Source organism: Trichechus manatus, unplaced genomic scaffold (assembly GCF_000243295.1).
Source record: "Trichechus manatus latirostris isolate Lorelei unplaced genomic scaffold, TriManLat1.0 scaffold00046, whole genome shotgun sequence".
In the NCBI taxonomy this organism is placed as follows: Eukaryota; Metazoa; Chordata; class Mammalia; order Sirenia; family Trichechidae; genus Trichechus; species Trichechus manatus.
Window position 1 is genome coordinate 15,002,372 of NW_004443982.1, and position 20,479 is coordinate 15,022,850.

The following is a 20,479-nucleotide window of genomic DNA, read 5'->3' on the forward strand; positions in this document are numbered from 1 at the left end:
CAGAAGAGAACCTAAATAAGTTTTGAATATAATACTCTGACTGTACATCCTTAGTGGAATATATTCTTAGGACAAAGATAACTGCAAAAGGTATCTTGTACTGTACTTAGCAGATCACTTGTGATAGTGGTATAGGTATTGTAATTCTGAAGGCATTTTATATGCATTGTAAGAACAAATGATAAATATATTGGTAATGTTGGGAACCAGTGTGAGAGAAGAGAGATACAGATATGGAATGTGGGAAAGGGAGAAAGAACCCTGTGATGTTGGATATGAAATGTCAATTTAAGATTGAAATAAAATGTGGATTCCCAAGCTCTATCCACTAAAAGCCTAGAAACAATGACACCCTCATAGCAATGATCACATCTAGCACGCAGTTCTTGGTTTCTAAATATCTTTCCCCACTGTAAAGAACCAAGGGGTGCTTGAAGAAATGGCTGGTCCTGAGTCTGAAAAGCAGGAAAAGTACAAGATGAGTCTCATCAATAGTGGGACAGACTGACCCCATCTGCCTCCTGATGTGATGAATAAGAAGTACACGAATCACCTCTACAGTGTTTTCGTCAAAAATGAGCAGCTTGAATCCAGTCGTGGGGAAACAATTAGATACATCCAGAACATGGAACATCACACAAAACAACTGGCCCAACCTTTTTTTTTTTTTAAATAAATGTCATGAGAAACAAAATAAGCAGGAGAGAATGTTCTAGATTAGAGGATATCTAAGAGACAAGCCAACCCAATGCAATGCATGCACCTTGATAGAATCCTAGATCAAAAAAAGAAAAAGAGAAAGAAAGAAAAAAAAAACTATAAAACACTTTTGAGACTACTGGGAAAGTTTATAAAAATCAACTTTACTGAGGTATAATTTACATATAAAGGCACCCATTTTAAGTGTGCAGTTCTATGAGTTTTGTCAATTTCATACACCGATGTAACCACCACTCCTAATCAAGAATCTACCATTCCCATCACCCCCAAAAGTACTCACTGTCCCTTTGCATTCAACCCCCCTCTCACCCCAGGCAACCACTGATGTGGTTTCTATCACTACAGAGTCAATGGGGAAATAGAAATAAAGACTATAAATTAGAAGGTATTGAATAAACATTAATTTTCATAGCAGCGATAATGGTTATATAGGAGAATATTCTTATTCTTGGGACATGTATGTGTTTAGGGTGTTTGGGAGTGAATTATCACAATGTCTGCATTTTACTTTCAAATATATACACACAAATACATATGTACATACACAGATAACAAAAGCATGGCAAAATGTTAATTGGTGAATCTAGGTAAAGGCTATATTAAACTGTTCTTTCAACTTTTCTATTGGTTTGAAATTTTTTACTAACCATTTTATTTTTTTAATTTTAATTGTTTTAGGTGAAAGTTTACAGCACAAATTAGTTTTTCATTCAAGAATTTATATGTAAATTGTTTTGTGACATTGGTTGCAATCCCTGCAATGTGTCAGTGCTCTCCCCCTTTCCTCTTCCACCCTGCATTCCCCACATCCATTCCTCCAGGTTTCCTGTCCTTTTCTGCCTTCTGTCTTTGCTTTTGGGCAGGTGTTGCCCATTTGGTATCATATACTTGATTGAACTAAGAAGCACGTTCCTCACGTGTACTACTGTTTGTTTTATAGGCCTGTCTAATCCTTGGCTGAAAGGTGGACTTCGAGAGTGGCTTCAGTTCTGAGTTAGGAGGGTGTCTGGGGTCTATAGCCTCGGAGGTTCCTCCAGTCTCTGTCAGACCAGTAAGTCTGGTCTATTTTTGTGAATTAGAATTTTGTGCTACATTTTTCTCCCACTCTGTCAGGGACCCTCTATTATAATTTCTGTGAGAGCTGTAGGTGGTGGTAGCCGGGCACCATCTAGTTCTTCTTGGGCTCAGGCTGGTGGAGGCTGTGGTACTTGTGGTCCATTAATCCTTTGGACTAAATTTCTCATGTGTCTTTGGTTTTCTTCTTTCTCCTTTGCTCCGGACAGGATGGGATGAGTAGATGTACCTTAAATGGCTGCTCACAAGCTTTTCAGACCCTAGACGCTACTCACCAAAATAGAATGTAGAACATTTTCTGTATGAACTGTGTTATGCCAGTCGACCTGGATGTCCCCCAAGACCATGGTTCTGAGCCCTCAGCCCCAGTCCCTCAGTCCCTCAAGGTGTTTGAATGTGTCTAGGAAGCTTCTATGGCTTTGCCTTGGTCAAGTTGGGCTGACTTCCCCTATACTGTGTGTTCTTTCCCTTCATCAAAGTTAACACTAGTCTACTATCTTGTTAGTGATTTCCCCTCTCCACACCTCCCCTCCCTCATAATCATCAAATATTGTTTTTTTCTGTGTGTAAACCTTTTCTTGAGTTTTTATAATAGTGGTCTCATACAATATTTGTCCTTTCGTGGTTGACTTCAAAACAAGTTGAGAGGAAAAAAATTGTCATTTTCATCTCAGACTTTTCTCAGTGCCTCTCATAACTGCTTTCTCAGAGGATGAAACACAGACAGATTAAAACATTTATTGGCTTGTCACTCTTCTCCCTCCTCTAAAAAGATATTCTTAAAACAAAACAAAACAAAACAGAAGGCCCAGGAGGTTTTAGCAGCCCCTCCCCCTCCATGGCTCCTCCCTAAACCCAGGTCTAAGCCAGGTCTGCATTTGGGTCTGGCTTCAGGACTCTGCTTTTCACTCTGCAGTCACTCCTTTCCTGAGCCCTCGGGTTTAGAGAAATGGAAGGATTTGAGGGTGAATTCATCAACCAGGTCTCAACCTGAGCAGGTAGGTCCTCCTCAAATACCTGCAGGCAGTCAGGGGGAACGTAGCTGCTGGGGAGGGTTGCTGTGCTGGCCAGGAAAATGCACTGCCCAGATCTCAGATCTTTGGCTATAGAGAGCAGATCTGAGGAAGGCAGGCCCCAGCTGCTGCTCCTCTGAATCCACTGCCAGTGGGATCTTCCCAGTCAGTGACTGAGCACAGCAGAGGTACTAAGGCAGGCCTGCTCCTGCAAGATGTGGGACTCCTCCACAGGGTGACTTTGGCTCAAAGACTCACCATCAGATGTAAAACAAGAAGAAGAGTGGTAAATACCAACATCGGGATAGTAGTTACATCTGGACTAGGGAGCAGTGGAGGGAGAGAAATGGTTAGCAGAAGAAGTAGGAAGGGGGAAGGGAGAGGAAAGAAGGAAGGAGAGAGAAAGAATGAGCAAGCTAAGGATATGAACTTTGAGCTAAGGATATGAACTTTTCGGAACCACAGTTTCCTCTTGACTGAAGCCTGTGTAGTACTTAGAATAACAGAAGTAAACAGAGCTCCTGGTCTCCAGGCACATCCTGTGTCTACAGTCCTAGAAGGAAAATCATAAGCATTTGCAATTAATCCTTCTCTGCCTGCCTTTCCTCTGCAGATTAATCTTGCTGGGGGTGGACGCATTTTGGAGGCAACCGTGAGGCTAGTTGATTGGCTCCATGCTTAACTCTGCCTCCACCACTCCCACCCCTAACTCTGCTGATTTGCAAGGTCTGTACAAGTCCTAACAAAACCCCCAACCAAAGGCTTGGGGCTAAAAGGGTCGGACAGGGACGGACAAGTCTGAAACCTTTCTAAGTTGGCCTAGCTGGTCTGTTGTATCACTAGATTTCAGTTCCCCAAAAATGAGCAGCCCTCAGGGTTCGTTCTCTGGGGTCAGAATATGACTGCTTATGCATGGACAAGGCTGGAATTTTTAGGGGAGACACATTTAAGTAAAGAATAGGCTTGAGAAGACTTGAAAAGAATCAAGGAAGGTTCTTGTCTCTCCTTCCTTTAGTCCCCTTTTTTCCTCTTTTCTCCTTCCCTATTTCTCACTTGCTCCTGTCTATCCATTCTCCCCTCTCTGTTCCCTCCCTGTTCCAGTTACAAGGCTGCATGAAAGTTACTCCAAAACTTCATAGCTTGTATTGACATCAGGATAGACATATAGATCAATGGAATAAATTGAAAATCCAGAAATAAACTCTTACATTTATAAGCAATTGATTTTTGACAAGAGTACAAGAGGAAAGAACAGTCTTTTTAACAAATAGTACTGAGACAACTGGATTTCCACATTCAAAGTTGGACCCCTACCTCACATCATATACAAAAATTAACTGAAAGTGGATCATAGACCTAAATGTAAAAGCTAAAACTATAAAACTTGAAAAACAGAAGTAAATCTTTGTAAGCTTGGGTTAGGCAATGATTTCTTAGTCATGACACCAAAAGCATAAGCAACCAAGAAAAAAATAGATAAGTTGGATTTTCTCAAAACTAAGAACTTTTGTGCTACAGATGATACTACCAAGAAAGTGAAACAATAACCCACAGAATGAGAGAAGCTATTTGCAAATCATGTATCTGATAAGGGGCTGGTATTCAGGGTATATAAAGATTCTTACAATTCAATAATAAAAAGACAACCTAATTAAAAAATGAGTAAAGAATCTGAATAGATATTTCTCCAAACAAGATATACAAATGGCCAATAAGCACAAGAAAATATGTTCAACCTTACTAGCCATCAGGGGAATGCAAATCAAAACACAATGAAAAACAACAACACAGTGAGATACCACCTAGGATGGCTATGATAAAAAAGACAATAACAAGAGTTGGTAAGGATGTGGAGAAACTGGAACCCTCAAATATTGCTGGTGAGAATGTAAAATGATGTAGTCACTTTGGAAAACAGTTTGGTAGTACTGCAAAATGTTGAACATAGAGTTACCATAAGACCCAACAATCCTACCCCTAGGTACATATCCAAGAGAAATGAAAACATGTGCACACAAAAACTTGTACACCAATATTCACAGCAGCATCATTCATAACAGCAAAACGAAAAACAAAAAAAAAAAACCCAAGTGTTCATCAACAGATGAATGGATAAACAAATTGTGGTATATCCATACAGTGGAATATTATTCAGCCATAAAAAGGAGAAGAACTGATACATGCTACATACAACATGGATGAACCTTGAAAACATTATGCTGAGTGAAAGAAGCTAGTCACGAAAGGCCACACATTTTATGGTTCCATTTATATGAAATGTCTAGAATATGCAAATCCATAGAGAAGGAAAGCAGACTGGTGGTTGCCAGTGGCTGCAGGGAGGCGGGAATGGGGAATGACTGCTAATAGGTACAGGGTTTCTTTTTGGGATGATGAAAATATTCTAAAATTATGATGATGGTTGTACAACTCTGTGAAAATACTAAAACCATTGAACTGTACACTTTAAATGGGTTACTTTCATGGTATGTGAAGTATATGTCAATAAAGATGTTTTAAAAAACCTTCCTGGTTTCAAACAATAACATTTCTTTTGCTCATAAATCTGCAATCTGAGCAGGCCTCAGTCGGGGTAGATCCACTCGCGTCATCTAGGGGTTCGAAGGCTAGGGCTGAAATCATCTGGAGGCTCCTCCACTCCTGTGTCTGGCATTTAATGCTGGCTGTTAGCTGGGACACCTACTCTCTGCATATGGCCTAGGATTCTTCATTAGGCGGTGGCTAGGTCCCAAAGGCAAGCGCCCCTAGAAGAGAGAGGGGGCCACACAGAAGCTCTATCTCCTTTTATGACCTACCTTCGAAAGTCCCCTGTTGTCACTTTGGCCACATTCTATTTGTTAGAAGCAAATAACTGAGTCCAGCTCATACTCAAAGAGGAGGCGAATTAGACTCCCCCATTTGCGGGAAGAGTGTCAAAGAATTTGTCGACAATGGTTTAAAGTCCTCACTCTACCTTTTCCTCACACATTCTCTAAATTTTTATAGCGGGAAACCAGGAGACCCAACTTAAATGCCTGCAGAGACCACAAAGCAAAGTATATTAGCAGTTTGAGCCAGATGCTCACGTGTCTCAGTGGTGGGGCAATCCCAGAGGGTAGCAGGGACAGTGAGGAACCACCCAGCATGTACCCTGCCTAAAGGGACCAGGTGCCACTTGGTGACAGCTTATTGCTGCAATGGGACTCTGGACTGCCAGGTCTTCTGACTTCTCAGAAGAGAAGCCAGTAATCGGGATTTTTATGAGAACCCTCGCAATCATTCATGGCACTGAAAAAACCCTGTGTAGGCCAAACAATACATCATCAGGAAAGACCAGTCGCTAGAAAAGGACATTATGTTTGATAAAAGGGAGGGTCAGTGAAAATGAGGAAAATACTCCATGAGATGGATTGACACAGTGGCTGCAACAAAGGCTTCAAACATACGAACAATCTTGAGGATGGCTTTAGGACAGGGCGAATAACTGCAGCCGATTGGAACACAGTACACATGTTCAATTTCATGAGTTCGTGATGACACTTTAAAAAAGTATAGAAAGAAAGAAACCTGGGAACAAATTCATTGTTTTAAAAACTGGCTAACGAAAGGAAAGAATCAAGCATTTATCTTTCCTTTCCTAAGGGTAACCAAATGGTTAGGATAACCAAACAGTTGAGGAGACGTTTTCCATTATAAAAGTATTCTAGCTAATATATGAATAATAAATGATAGAATATCATCACTTTGCAGCCCCTAATGAAATAGGGGGCATTGGTGGTTCAGTGGTAAAATTCTCACTTTCCATGATGGAGTCCCAGGTACAATTCCAGGCCAATGCACCTCATGTGCAGTCACCACCCGTCTCTCAGTGGTAGCTTACGTGTTGCTGTGATGCTGAACAGGTTTTAGCAGAGCTTCCAGACTAAGATGGAATAGAAGGAAAGGCTTGGAGATCTTCCAAAAATCAGCCAATGAAAATCCTATGGAGCCTGGGGACCATAGTTTTGGGGAACATCTAGGTCAATTGGCATAACATAGTTAATGAAGAAAATGTTCTACATCCTACTTTGGTGAGTGGCGCTTGGGGTCTTAAAAGCTTTCGCGCGGCCATCTAAGATACAACTATTGGTCCCATCTCACTCGGAGCAAAGGAGAATGAAGAAAACCAAAGACACAAGGAAACTATTAGCCCAAGAGACAGAAAGGGCCACATAAACCAGAGACTCCATCAGCCTGAGACCAGAAGAATTAACTAGATGGTGCCCGGCTACCACCAATGACCACCCTGACAGGGAACACAACAGAGAGTCCTGGACAAAGCAGAAGAAAAATGTAGAACAGAACTCAAATTCATGTAAAAAGACCAGACGTAATGCTCTGACAGAGACTGGAGGAACCCCCGAAACTATGGCCTCCGGACACAGTGTTAACCCAGAACTGAAAACATTCCCGAAACCCACTCTTCAGACAAAGATTAGACAGGACTATAAAACAAAAAATAATACACGTGAGGAATGTGCTTCTTAGTTCAATCGGATACACGAGACCAAATGGGTAGCTTCTGTCCAAAAGAAGGATGAGAAAGCAGGAAAGGACAGGAACCGATAGAATAGACACAGGGAACCTGGGGTGGAAAGGGGGAGTGTGCTGTCACATTGTGGGGATTGCAACTGATGTCACAAAAGAATATGTGTATAAACTTTGAATGAGAAATTAACTTCAGCTGTAAACTTTTGCCTAAAGCACAATTTAAAAAAAGAAAAAAAAAAAAAAGAAAATTTTATGGATCACGAGGGTCCGATTCACAACCGACCATGGGGATGGCACAGGACTGAGCAGAGTTTCATTCTGTTATGCATGGGGTCACCAGGGGTCTGGGGCTGACTCAACAACAGCTGACAACAACAATGACTACAATGAAATCTAGGTAATCTAGGCAGTGATCATCAATGGCTGCTAGTTCACAAAAAGAGAGACAACTTCCTTATGGTACATAACAGTATCTATGAAAAAAAAAGAAAACTCTAATCTAAATCTGATAAAGCCTTTCAATCTAAATACCAGTTTATAGGAAATACAGGGGTCAGAGAAACATGTTAAACAACACCATTGAGATGCAATCAGCACAATCCAGACTACAGAAAGCTCTTGGGGCAAATTACCTGACTTCTTCAAAAAATAAGTTACAGAAACAACAGAGAAAAAGGATAAGGAAGAACATATAGATTAGAAAAGATTTAAGTGACACATTAACAATTTAGATCCCAAATTGAACAAACTCTAACAACAACAACAAAAACACTTTTGTGAGTCAATTCTGTAAAATTGAACACTGACTATATTTTTGACAATATAAAGGATTATTGTTTTTTAAAGTGTGATACTGGAATTACGATTATTTTTCCGAATCACTTTAAGCCCTTACCATTTAGAGGGTTTTTCCGAAAGTTTTAAAAAGCAAAGATGTCACTTTGATGACCAAGATGTGCCTGACCGAAGCCATGGTCATATGCATTCAAAAGCGGGACAATGACAAATGAGTGGATAAACAAACTATGGTACATATACACAATGGAATACTACTCAACGATAAAGAACAATAATGAATCTGCAAAACATCTTACAACATGGATGAATATGGAAGGCATTATGCTGAGTGAAATAAGTCACAAAAGGACAGATACTGTATGAGACCACTATTATAAAAACTCATGAAAAAGTTTACACACAGAAAGAAACAATCTTTGATGGTTATGAGGGAAGGGGGGAGGGAAAAACACTAACGAAACAATAGATAAGTGGTAACTTTGGTGAAGGGTAAGACAGTACACAATACTGGGGAAGTAAGCACAACTTGACCAAGGCAAGGTCATAGAAGCTTCATAGACACATCCAAACTCCCTGAGGGACAGAGTTACTGGGCTGAGGGCTGGGGACCATGATCTCATGGGACATTTAGCTCAATTGGCATAACATAAGTTATAAAGAAAATGTTCTACATCCTACTTTGATGAGTAGCGTCTGTGGTCTTAAAAGCTTGTGAGCGGCCATCTAAGATACTCCACTGATCCCACCCCATCTGAAGCAAGGGAGAATGAAGAATATCAAAGACACAAAGGAAAGATTAGTCCAAAGGACTAATGGACCACAACTACCACGGCCTCCACCAGACTGAGTCCAGCACAACTAGATGGTACCCGGCTACCACCACCGACTGCTCCGACAGGGATCACAATAGAGGGTCCCAGACAGAGCTGGAGGAAAATGTGGAACAAAATTCTGACTCCCAAAAAAAAGACCAGACTTGCTGGTCTGACAGAGACTGGAGAAACCCTTTTAACTCAGTGCTGAACTCACTTCTGAGGTTCACCCTTCAGCCAAAGATTAGACAGGCCCATAAAACAAAACGAGACTAAATGGGCACACCAGCCCAGGGGCAAGGATAAGAAGGCAGAAGAGGACAGGAAAACTGGTAATGGGCAGCCCAAGGTAGAGAAAGGGAGAGTGTTGACACGTTGTGGGGTTGGCAACCAATGCCACAAAACAATATGTGTATTAATTGTTTAATGAGAAACGAATTTGCTCTGTAAGACTTTGTCTAAAGCCCCCCAAAAAAAAGCTGGACAATGAAAAAGGAAGACAGAAGAACTGATGCGCTCGAACTGTGGTGTTGGCGAAGACTATTCAATATATGGTGGACTGCCAAAAGAACGAACAAATAGGCCTTTAGAAGAAATACAACCAGAATGTTCTTTAGAAGCAAGGATGGTGAGACTTCAGCTCACTTACTTTGGACATGTCATCAGGAAAGACCACTAGCTGAGAAAGAACATCATGTTTGGTAGAGAGTCAGTGAAAAACAAGGGAAACCCTCAATGATAATAGCCACAACAATGGTCTCAAACATACCAACAATCATGAAGATGGTGCAGGACCAGTCAATGATTGTGTTCTGTTATACACAAGGTCACTATGAGTCAGAGCCAACCTGATGGCAACAAACAACAACCTTTTAGAGATACATCCTGAAATATTTATGCATGAAATGATCTGACATCTGAGATTTGCTTCATAATAATCAAGGAAGGAGATGGATAGAATGTAGGTAAGGATATAGTTCAAAAAAGCTTAGACATGAGTTGACAACTGTTGGAGCTGGGTGGTGAGTACATGGGGTTCATTACACTATTCTTGCTACTTTGGTATATATTTAAAATTTTCCATGATAAAAAGTGCAAAACTTATTCAAAAACAATATGATATTAGTTTCCTATTGCTATTACTAATCATGCTGCTGAACCTCTGAAGCTTCATCTTTGGAGTGTCATTGAATTATTTCATGCTACTGACACATTCAACAAGACTCTTTGACACAAGAATCATGCCCATTTATATTTGTCTGGTTTTCAGTTCAGAAAGCATATTTTCACATACATTTTCTCATTGAACTCCTTCAGAAGCCATGTGAAATGGCCAGGCTCTTATTATTCCTCTTATTTTACAGAGAAGAAAACTGAGATTCTAAGAGCTTAAGGGACTTAATGAAGTCACAGGGATTCTAAGTCAAAGGGCCAGAACTTGGTCAGATTTTGAGCCCCCAAATCTCATGCCTTTCCTCATAGTATGCTTCCTCTTAGTGACCAAATAATACTCCAGTGGCTTGAAAGCCAATGGGACACTTTAGGTTATCTATTGCTGCATACAACTATCCCAAACCCTAAACTTAGTTGTGTCAAATAATCATTTTATTATGCTCACAGTCAGGAATTTAGACAGGGCACAGCTTGTGTCTGCTCTATGATGTCTGGAGCCGCAGTTGGGAAGACTCCAAACCTGGCCCTGACTCTACAGCTGAGAGATGGAATCATCTGGAAGAGCTTCCCTCACATGGCTGGCAGTCACTGCCATCTGGCCTTGCTGAACAGAACATTTACATGTGGCCTTTCCATGTAGCTTGGGCTTCCTCATGGCACGGCAGCCTCAGAGCATTGAAATTTTTACATGGCTGCTCAGGGCTCCAATGCAAGTGTTCCAGTGAACGAGTAGGGACTGCATTGGCTTATATGATCCATGTCACTTTTATCATATTCTGTTGGTTATAACAGGTCACTGAGGCCGGCCTAGATTCAAGAGGAGGACTTATAGACCCCACATTTTGAAAGGAGGCCCACGAAGGAATTTGCTGGCGTGGTTTTGAACTGCCACAGTGACTTTCCAATCAGTCAGCATGCACCAAGGAAGAGTTATCTGCTGAGTGGAAATGGCTCAAGATCTTCTTCCGTTGACTAATGAATGCAACTGTTGTTGTTGTTAGGTGTCATCGAGTAAGCTCCAACTCATAGTGACCCCATGTATAACAGAACAAAGTGTTGCTCAGTCCTGTGCCATCCTTGCAATGAATGCAATATTTGGTCTTAAATTCCCCTTCCCCTTCTCACTCTGTTACAAGAATGTCAGTCCCCTGAGTCCTGGACCCTACCCCCACAGCCATTACCCATCCTCCCACTCTGATGTTTTCCATGGCTCATCAGGATCATTTTCTAGACCTAGCAGGTGAAATATAGATCAGACACAGACACAACCTGGAATGAGAAGCCAAGGACATGTGGTTAGGCCTGAAAACTCTTAAGCTCCCCAGAGTCTCACCTTAGGCCCCGATGAGCCTGCTGCTGTCACCTGGCTGGTTCCGTTGTATGTAGGGTCACTATGAGTCGGAACCGACACAATGGCACCTAACAACAACAACAGGCCCAGTCTCATCCCACTCTCCCACTTCCAACTCCAACCTTTCCCTGATGGAAGCCCATGTGACACTTTTTAGTCCCCAGCTCAACTTGCCCTGTCTGCTGCGGTAACCCCCAGTCAGACACTGCTCCGTCATCTTTCAGGTCCCCCAGTCCCATTTGTCAGCGCCCTCCCCATCATAGCCATAGCTCTTCCTTCTCTGAGGACCTCCAGGTAAATTCCACGTTATACCCTAAATCCACTAATGTTTGGCTGAAACATCTCTCAGAACTGCCCTCTTCTTCCTCCATCAGGTCCAAGTCCCCAGCAGAGCCAAAACCCATTCTCTCTCACGTCCAGCAGCAAGGCTGGGTGGCCTCAACCATACCCTCTCAAAGCCCTCCAGGACTGTCCATTCTGAATTTCTCTAGGGGACCACTGCCACTGACCTTTCTCCACAAACCATTCCAAACCTCATCTCCTCCCACTCGAACCGGCTCCTTCTTTGAGCCCTTTCAGAAACCTGCCCCAACACCGCAATTTTAAAACTAAATGAAACGAAGTGAAATAAAATTTAAACCATCACCAAAAAACCGTGCTTAAAATGTAACTTCCAGAAACCCAGAAACGGATCTCTACTCATTGCTTTTCTGGTCCCCAGAGCGGGACTTAGTTAGTTACTGTTGAGTTGACTTGGACTCATGGAAATCCCATGTACAACAGAATAAAACGCTACCTGGTCCTGTGTCATCTCACAGTCACCAGCATATTCAAGTCCATCGTTGCGGCTACTGTGCCAATCCATCTCACCAAGGGCCTCCTTTATCCTCTCTGGCCCTCCACTTCGCTAAACATGATATCCTCCTCCAGCAATTGATCTCTCCTGTTGACATGTTCAAAGCAAGCAAGTTGAACAATGTTCTGTTGTGATCCATAAGGTTTTTGTTGGCTGATTTTCTGAAGTAGATGGCCAGGACTTTCTTCCTAGTCTGTCTTACTCTGGAAGCTCTGCTGAAACCTGTTCACCATGAATGACCCTGCTGGTATTTGAAATACCAGTGGTATAGCTTCTAACATCACAACAACAGAGAAGCCACTGCAGAGCAACAAACTGACAGACGGATGATGGCTCTATTTTGTTAAATGACTATTATTACAGGTTTTCTGTGCTATATAACTGAGCCTGATCCTAACTGATATACCAGTCTACCTTAAGAATGGGTAGTAGAAAAAGAAGTCAAGAGAATATGATCAGATCTACATTTCAACTCAGATCTGGATTCAAATGAGTTTCCTCCTTTGTAAGCAAGAATAAGAACAATGTCTACCACATAGGCAGTAAGGAGAATTAAATAAGATCATATGAGTATTTGCTGGTAAATTATTTAGGACAATGCTTGTTGTTGTTAGCTGCCTTTGAGTTGGTCCTCAACTCATAGAGACCCCATACACAAGGGAATAAAACACTGCCCAGTCCTGTGCCATCCCCGTGATCAGTTGTGGATGGGACTATTGATCCATAGGATTTTTTTTTTGAACATTTTATTGTTGTTTAGGTAAGTTTACAGAGCAAATTAGTTTCCCATTCAACACTATATACACAGCTTGTTTCATGACATTGGTTGCAAACCCCTAAATGTGTCAGCACTCTTCCCACTTCCTCCCTGGGTTCCCCGTGTCGATTCACCAAGGTTTTCTGCCCCTACCAGCCTTCTGAACTTTGCTTTTGGGAAAATGCTGCCCTTTTAGGTCTTGTATAGTTGATTGTTCTGAGGTGTACATTCCTCACTGGTGTTATTGTTCATTTGATAGGCCTGTCTATTGTATGGCTATGATGTGATCTCCAGGACTGATTTCAGTTCCAAGCTTGAAGGGTATCTGAGGGCCATAATCTCAGGGGTTCCACCAGTCTCTATCAGACCGGTAAGTGTGGTCTTTACTTATGAGTTTGAATTTTGTTCTACATTTTTCTCCTACTATTGTGGTCCCGGTCAGAGCAGTTGGTAGTGATAGCCAGGCACCAATGTAGTTCTTCTGGTCTCAGGCTAGTGGAGACCATGGTTCAAGTGGTCCATTAGTCCTTTGGACTAATGGTTTCTTTGAGTTTTTGGTTTTCTTCACTCTTCTCTGCTCCAGACAGGAAAAAACCAATCGTATCTTAGATGGCTGCTAGAAATCTTTTAAGACCCCAGTTGCTACTCACCAAGCAGGATGTAGAACATTGTCTGTATGGACTATGATATGCCAATTGACCAAGATGTCCCCCAAGACTATGGTCCTTAGTCCTCAAGCCCAGTATCTCAGTCCCAGGAGGTGTATAGTTATGGCTAGAAGTTTTCATGACTGTGTGCCCTGTGCGCACTACTGCATACATGGGTATATTTGCAACATGTACACATATATACGTACGTGGGTGTACTTCCATATGTCCTCCCACCCCTGTTCAGCTTACATATCTACCTATGTATCCACTTGTACATTATTGCCTATTATTACTCTTGTTGCAGGATTGTATATGTATTAGTATTTACCATTGTTGCCTTTTACTCTTGCGTACCTTTCTGGGTCTTCCTTTACCTTGATTATGTTGTGCTGACGTCCCCCATATTGTGTATTATCTCTCCCTTCACACGCTGGCCCTGGCCACTTTTCTTCACTAATCCTGGCTTTCCTTCCCCCTCTGGAAATCTTCACACGTGCAGTTCCCTCTGCCTGAAAACAACTGCTCTCCCCAACACCCCCAGCTTCCTCATTGTTCTTCAGGCCTCAGCTGAAGTTCTCTTTTCCAAGGAAGCTGTGCCGGACTCCCTTGTCCCTCTTTATAAGTCCTCTTTGCCCCTCATACATTTCTTTTTGAACAAATTAGTTGTTATCATGCATATAACTAAATAAAAACGTATGCAATTGTGTGTTTATTATCTGTGCACCCTGCTAGACGGAAAGCCCTGGGAAGAAAGTGACCACTCTGTCTCGTTCATTGTTGTGTCTTTCTCATTTCCAAGTACTACACAGCCAAAGTATCTCTCAGAAAGAGAAAGCTATCTTTGTTTTTTAAAAACCATTTTATGGAATTGTAGTATTAAAAAAAAAAGACACGATACATTAAGGGTACATCTTGATGCATTTTTCACAGACTGCACAGCCCCACATAACCAGTATCTAGATCAAGCAACAGAAAATGACCAGCACCCCAAAACTGCCCTTGTGCACCTTCCTAGTCACTAATCCCCCAAAGGCAACCAGTACCCTGACTTCTAATAACAGAGATTAGTTTGACCAGTTTCTCGATTTGATATTAGTGGAATCACACTGTATGTATTCTTTTGTGTTTGGCTTCTTTTGCTTTAATTTGTGAGATTCACTCACAAATGTGTAGTTGTAGTTGTCATTCTCATTGCTATGTAATATTCCATTCTGTGAATATTCCACAATTTGTTTATGCCTTTTACTGGTGACAGTTGCCTTATATATTTGAGTCCCAACCAAATCTCTTCCATTCAAGGACACTTCCAATTACTTCATTTTGAACAACAAAGTGGTGTTTGGGGAAGACCCATTAACCTGAAATGGCTTCAATCAATGCTGGTTTGTGATGCTCAGAGAGGTCACCTGACAGGATTGGTTTACAAAAATACAGAAAAGAGAAGAAAAAAAAAAAGGAAAGAAAAGAGAGAAGGCAAAGAAATTTAACCAAGATTTGGTCATTATTCCCGGTTACAATGCAAATATTGGATGTTATTGTGAGCAAGCCTTTTAATGATTGCTTTCAAAAGCCATGCAGCCAGTGGTTCTATTGTGGAGACCACAAATGGACATGAAAAGGAAGAATGAGAAAGAGAGATATCCCAATGGGAGGGCAATGAGTACTTGTAGCTTTGGATAGAATTTCCGTCCAGAAGGTATTGGGTCTCAAACTACTCAATCAGCAGGGCAGATGAGATGCTCTGGAAAGCTGTGTCAGGTGACTCATCTTAGTGTCGATGAAGCCACTAAAGTCAAGGATTTGTGGGAAATTTGAATAAAATAGCTCCTTGGGTTCTGACAGTGGAAAAAGTGCTACAATCTAAACTCTATGTTATATTAATAAAATGTACTTTTAAATATGTGCCGGTAACTGTGGTGGTTTAAAAAACATGTCGACAAATTCTTTACTATCTTCAAGAGGTGGAGCCAAATTCCCCCTCTCTTGAGTGTGGGCTGGACTTATTGATTTGTTTCTGAAGACTAGAATAAGTGGACATGAGAGTGTGTGACTTTGGAGACTAAGTCATAAGGCACTGTGGACATCTTGGTTGCTCTGTCTCTTGTTCTCTCTTGGATCACTTACTCAGGGGGAGGCCAATTACCATGTTGGGAGCTGCCTTCTGGAGAGGCCCTTGTGGTGATTTCTCGAGGGAGGCCTGTGGCCAACAGCCAATGAGGAAGTGAGGCCTGCCAACAACCGCATGATTCTCCAGCCCCTTCCTCCCTGCAGCCCTGGGCAGCATCTAATATTCTATGCTTACAAGTTCAAGGTAGCCACAAAAGGTGTTTGGGGACCTTCTCATGAGGAGAACATGGGATTCTTTTTTTTACATTTGGCCTCATAGGATGGTTCACTCATTGAATGAATGTATGTATGAATGAAAGAATGAATGAATCAGGGCTTAAGAAAGGACAGACTTTGGAGAAATGATTGGAGATGGAAAAGCTGAGTGGCAAAAACCAATAAGGCTGCTAGTGCTGTGGTCCAGCAGGGGAGGATGGGAAGCTGGGCCAAGGCTGAGGCAGTGGGGGGTGGGGAGAAGGTTTTTGTTGTTGTTCTTGGTTGCTGTTGAGTCAGCTCCGACTCATGATGACCTTATATATAACAGAACGAAACATTCCCTGGTTGTGCACCATCTTTATGACCGCTGGTGTGTTTGAGTCTATTGTCGTGGCTAATGTGTCGATCCATCTCACTGAGAGTTTCCCTTGTTTTCACTGACCCTCTGCTTTACCAAACATGATGTCCTTTTCTAGCAGTTGGTCTTTCCTGATGACATGTCCAAAGTAAGAGAGCCAAAGTCTTGCCATCCTCACTTCTAAGGAGTGTACTGGTTCCTTAGAAGGGAGAAGGAGGATGCACAAAATTAGAGGGACATCGTGGAGCAGAAGTTCTCAGTCATGGACCCCTTTGGCTGTCTGATGAAGCTTGTGCACCCTTTCTCAGAATTATGTTTTTAAATGCATGTAATAATGTAATAGGATTACAAAGGAAACCCACTATAATGAAATACATCTATCAAAATACCAAAAACAAATTTATGATATAGTAATTATGACCACATATTCTTTAACACTTCTCCTATTGAGAGACAGGGTCTATGCCCCTCCTCTTATACCTGGGCTGACTTTCATAAGAGATTTGCTTGACCATAAATGGAACATGGCAAAAGTGGCATTCTGAGATTTCCCAGGCTAGGTCAGAAGAAGCCTAGCAGCTTCCTCCTTGTGTGCTGGAGCACTTATTTTTTTTTCGGTTCTTTCTTTCTTTATTTATTTTAATTGAACTTTAGATGAAGGTTTACAGAACAAACTAGCTTCTCATTAAACAGTACATATATTGTTTTATGGCATTGGTTAACAACCCCATGACGTGTCAGTACTCTTCCTTCTCCACCTTGGGCTCCCAATTAGCAGCTTTCCTGTCCCCTCCTGCCTTCTAGTCCTTGCCCCTGGGCTGGTGTGCCCGTTTAGTCTCGTTTTGTCCCATGGGTCTGTCTAATCTTTGGCTACAAGGTGAACCTCCGGAGTGACTTCATTACTGGGCTAAAAGGGTGTCTGCGGGCCGTACTTTCGGAGTTTCTCCAGTCTCTGTCAGGCCAGTAAGTCTGGTCTTTTTTTTTAGTGAGAATTTTGTTCTACAATTTCCTCCAGCTCTGTCTGGGACCCTCTATTGTGATCCCTGTCAGAGCAGTCAGTGCTGGTAGCTGGACACCATCTAGTTGTACTGGACTCAGTCTGATGGAGGCCATAATAGTTGTGGTCTATTAGTCCTTTGGACCAATCTTTCCCTTGTGTCTTTAGTTTTCTTCATGTTCCCTTGCTCCTGAAGGGGCGAGACCAGTGGAGTATCTTAGATGGCTGCTCACAGGCTGTTAAGACCGCAGACGCTACTCACCAAAGTAGAACGTAGAACGTTTTCTTTATAAACTGTGTTATGCCAATTGAGCTAGATGTTCCCTGAGACCATGGTCCTCGCAGCCCTCAGCCCAGTAATTCAGTCCCTAGGGAGTTGGATTTATCCTTGGAGCTTCCATGACCTTACCCTGAACAAGTTGTGCTGGCTTCCCCAATACTGTGTACTGTCTTACCCTTCATCATAGTTACCACTTATCTATTGTCTATGTAGTGCTTTTCCACCCCCCACCCCCCGTAACCATCAAAGATTGTTTCTTTTCGTGTGTAAACCTTTTCATGAGTTTTTATAGTAGTGGTCCCATACAATATTTGTCCTTTTGTACTTGACTTATTTCACTCAGCATAATGCCTTCCAGATTCATCCATGTTGTGAGATGCTTCGCAGATTCATCATTGTTCTTTATCGTTGCATAGTTTTCCATTGTGTGTATGTACCACAGTTTGTTTAACCATTCTTTTGCTGATGGGCATCTAGATTGTTTCCATCTTTTTGCTACTGTGAACAATGCTGCAGTGAACATGGGTGTGCATATGTCTATTCGGTGATGGCTCTTATTTCTCTAGGATATATTCCTAGGAGTGGGATTGCTGGATCATATGATATTTCTATTTCTAGCTTTCTAAGGAAGCACCATATCATTTTCCAAAATGGTTGTACCATTTTGCATTCCTACCAGCAGTGGAGTACTGTTTTTAGAGCCAAGAGTGGCCATGTAAGAAGCCCAACTACCTAGAAGCTGCCAGAAAGCCTATATAGAGAGACCACATAAAGAGGTCAGGAGACTGCCAAGAAGGAGAGGGAGACAGAGATGTCCAAGGAGCCCCCATCACTGGGGTCAACCCATCTGAAATTCCTAAGATTGCTTGAAATAGAGATGAAACATCCTGCCCAAATTACAGGCTTATGAGCAGAAGAAATGATTGTTGCTATTTTAAGCCACTACATTTGGGGTAATTTGTTACATAACACAGATAACCAGAACACTAAAGGATGGCCCTCTTTAATTACAAATTAAATTATAAGATCTAGCAGTGTGCATAACAAATACTATCATTTCGAATTAGTGATGAGTGTAATCAATATATTGAGACATCTGCATCAACTGTAACATGATATGAAAATATCTGTGATTTCTATTGCTGACAAAGCCAGAAGTTCTGCTCGTACTATTATAATTGTTGCCCACATTCATGACTGAAGGAATTGCTAAATTTCAGTTAAAGGTTAGTGAAAAAAAGACAAAAAAATTTTCCAGCCAAGTTCACAAGCCCCTCAAATTATATCCATGGACCTCAAGTTAAGAAGCCCTATTTTAAAGAGAAATTAGGGCATCCCTTTCATGACTGATTCTGTCCTTCTTAAGAATTCAGTGAAGTTGCCTTTATAGACAGCTGAATAGGTTGTATTTTTATATGTGTTTAACCGGAAGCTTTAAAAATACCTTCCCCTGACTGAAAGCATTCCCCTTGAGAACGGGAAGCAGACAAGGATGCCCTTTATCACCACTCTTATTCAATACTGTAGTGGAAGTCCTAGACAGAACAATAAGGCAAGAAAATGAAATAAAGCACATTCAGATTGGTAAGGAAGAAGTAAAACTATCCCAATTTGCAGATGATACGATCCTATACATAGAAAATCTCAAAGATTCCACAAGACAGCTACTGAAACTAATAGAAGGACTCAGCAAAGTAGCAGGGTACAAGATCAACATACAAAAATCAGTTGGATTCTTCTACACCAACAAAGAAAACTTTGAAAAAGGAAATCAGGAAAACAATACCATTTACAGTAGCCCCCCAAAAGATAAAATACTTTTGAATAAATCTAACCAGGGACTTAAAAGACCTATACAAAGAAAACTACAAAACACTACTGCAAGAAACCAAAAGAGATCTACATAAATGGAAAAACATACCATGCTCATGGATAGGAAGACTTAACGTTGTGAAAATGCCAATATTATCCAAAGTGATCTATAGATATAATGCAATTCCGACCCAAATTCTAACAACATTCTTTAATGGGATGGAAAAACTAATTGCCAACTTTACATGGAAAGGAAAGTGGCCCCAGATAAGTAAAGCATTACAGTAGAAGAAGAACAAAGTGGGAGGCCTCACATTCCCCAATCTCAGAACCTACTATATAGCCACAGTAGTCAAAACAGCCTGGTACTGGTACAGCAACAGATACATAGACCAATGGAACAGAATTGAGAACTCAGACATAAATCCATCCACCTATGGACAGCTGATCTTCAACAAAGGGACAAAGTCCATAAATTGGGAAAGAAATAGTCTCTTTAACAAGTGGTGCTGGCAAAACTGGATGTCTACTTATAGAAAAATGAAACAGGACCCATACCTCACACCATACACAAAAACTAACTCAAAATGGATCAAAGACCTAAATATAAAACCTAAAACTATAAATATTATGGAAAAAATATAAGGACAATGCTAGCGGTCCTAATATATGGCATAAATAGAATACTAAATATAACAAAAAACGCACAAACAGAAGATGAACTAGATAAATGGTACTTCCTGAAAATTAAACACTTACGCTCATGAAAAAGCTTTTCCAAAAGCACTACTGAAGAAGAAGAATAAAGTTGGAGGACTCACACTACCTGACTTCAGAACCTACTATATAGCTACAGTAGTCAAAACAGCCTGGTACTGGTACAACGACAGATACGTTGACCAATGGAACAGAATTGAGAACCCAGATGTAAGTCCATCCACCTACGGTCACCTGATCTTCGACAAGGGCCCAAAGT